This window comes from Phodopus roborovskii, unplaced genomic scaffold (assembly GCF_943737965.1).
Source record: "Phodopus roborovskii unplaced genomic scaffold, PHOROB, whole genome shotgun sequence".
NCBI classification, from domain to species: Eukaryota; Metazoa; Chordata; class Mammalia; order Rodentia; family Cricetidae; genus Phodopus; species Phodopus roborovskii.
This window is the reverse complement of record NW_026126423.1, coordinates 3,530,506-3,533,347: the sequence shown is the minus strand read 5'-3', so window position 1 is coordinate 3,533,347 and position 2,842 is coordinate 3,530,506.

The window sequence follows — 2,842 nt, the reverse complement described above, 5'->3', positions numbered from 1 at the left end:
TCCCTCCCTCCCTTCCTCCCTCCCTTTTACCCTCTGTGCCCTCTCACATGCACTCTAACCACCCTCCCCTCCCATCCCCCCACACCAATTCCATATGTAGGGGAATGCCATCCAGTTGGGGTGATATAGGTCTGACAGGTCCTGTGAAGTAGGGACTAGGGCTTCTCTCCTGTCTCTAGATTAAGGGAGTATCCATCCATGGGGGATGCATCCACAAGGTCCTTTTGCCTTTTGTGCACCAGGAACACATCCTGGTTCCACTGTCTGAGGTCCCTTAGACTGCTCAGTCCTTCTGGCTGAGACCCATATTCAGGTGGGCCTGAGTCAGTCCCATGCTGGCTTCCCAGCTATTAATCTGGTGGCGCATTAGCTCCTCCTTGTTCAGGTCAGCTGTCTCTATGTGTTTCTGCCGCCTGGTCTTGTCCTCTCCCTCTGCATCTGAGTTCTACTTCAACTCAGTGTTTATGTATGGGTGTTTGCTCCTGTTTCCAACAGGCATTAGTTGAGGGCTCCATGGATAAGTTAGTTGTTGATCTCACTCTCTGGGAAGGGCATTTATGGTAGCCTTTCCATGGAAGCTCAAATTGTTATTTGGCAGCAGTCTTGTAGTTCTCTAGACCTTTCTCTGTGTTCAATTTTATCTTCAAACCAATATTGGCTCCCTCTTTTATGTTCTCTCTCTCTCTCCCTCCCTCCCTCCCTCCCTCCCTCCCCCTCTCCCTCCCTCCCTCTCTCTCTCTCTCTCTCTCTCTCTCTCTCTCTCTCTCTCTCTCTCTCTCTCTCCTGTCTTCTATTCCTAACCAGACTCAATCTTCCTGGTCGCACATGTTTTCCTTTCCTCCCCCTCATTTTCTCCTACTTTTCTCTCCATTCGCTGCCCCCCCCCCACTTCCCCTGAGCTCTGGGGGACTTGTCACTTACCAGTTCTGTGAGGGAGTTTATAAGAATCTCTTAGAATACATCTTGTATCCTAGTTCCTCTGGTGATGTGAATTATAGGCTGATGATCCTTTGATCTAGGTCTAAAATATGAGTGAGTACATACTGTGTTCCTTTTTGTGACTGGGTTACCTCATTCAGGATGGTTTCTTCAAGTGCCATCCACTTGCCTGCGAATTTCAAGATACCATTATTTTTTTTTCTGCAGAGTAGTAGTCCATCGTGTAGATGTGCCACACTCTGAGTCTTCTCTTTTATCTTTCCCCATTTAGTGAAGTTCCATTTGCTTTGTTACTTATCTTAAGTCCTTCCACACCATCAGGTATGTAGTATATACAAAGCATGAAGATGGATTTTTCTTAGGACTTCCAGTTCCAAAATAATGATATAGAGATTTCCTGTTAATTATAAGAGTTCAACCTTAACTTAGGATTGTTTATAATTAGCTCGTATAACACATTTATATTAATCTATGTGCTGTCACTTGCTTATGGCTTTTATGTCTCCTCTTGTGTGTGTCCTCTGTCCTCTACAATTAGCTTGCAACCCTGCTTTTCTTTTCTCCTGAGACCTTTCTGTCTCCAATAGCCCTACCTAATTATCAGGTAAGAGTTATAGTCAAAATATTAAGTTCATTTGTATGTGGCATATTCAGAGAAAATACTCTATTATATATCTCATCTTGATCAATTTAAAGTTTTATACCTAAATCATTTTCTATCATGACTTGTAATAACATTTCATAACTATCTTTTTAGATCTGAAAACATTTTCTTAGATAAATAATTTAAACTTTTTGTCTCAATCTTATGCATTTTATACCTCTTTTGTGAGATACTTCTTTGAATTTGGTAACAAAGAAAATTGCAAATATAACTATCTCATATTAAACTCCATTAGAGGTCCAAGTTGGTTATAACGTTAGCTGAGTAAATAGTAAATGCAGAGAAAGCTACTTCCAAAACAATAGAAATAAAAGAAACGTCTGGCTGCCCAGACAGTCACCCAATATTCCTCTGCAACACTGGAGCAATCATCTTTGACTTACAGGCCTAGAATATCTTACAGACTTTTCTGTGAAGCAGAAATTTTTAAAGGACTGTCCCACCTTGTCTTGGCAAAGTTCAGCAGTCACTTTCTTTTGTGTGCTGCTTGTCCAGTTTGGACAGCATACTATCAGCAGTTGAGGCAAGGGTGGTTTCTTTCTCTAATGGTTATCTTTTAATATAAAGAAAGCCAACTCTATATGGAGATTCTTTGATGCCCATCATTGTTTTTGAAGTAAATTGGTGCTGCTAGGAGCTGAAGTGTCTCACTATCTTGAAAAGCTTTATGTTAGTAAGACATTTTAAATAATATATTCTATGGGTCTTTAAACTGTTTGAACATCACCTATCTATAATATATCTCTGTATGAGGTTGAAAACATATCTAACCTGAGTATAAGTTTTATTGTTATAGATGACTATTAACCTGTAATTCTTTATTATTCTAAATAGCTTTCGAGGACTAAAACTTTACATTACCTTTTTAAATAAGCTGTTTGGGTACAATACCCTAAACAAGAATAGAAACATATATAAAGCATAAGAAAAACAACCTTAAATTTGTATCAGTGTACAACAATTCATACAATGTAAAATATTTGAAACTAATGGTTGTTCAAAAGTAGATTCAATAATACATTTTATCCCATCATTTTTACATTATATCCATTTCCCCTCAGAAAGAGATCCCTGAATCTATTCTCCTTTTTTAGCTTTCTCCCTGACCATGATAAATAATAACTCCCATAAATGATGGCAGACATCTTTGACCCACTTAATGATCAAAAACCACCTACCCAACCTCTTGGGAATGTAGTAATTGTATTCTCTAGACTGCTTCCTGTTTTCCTGGAGTGA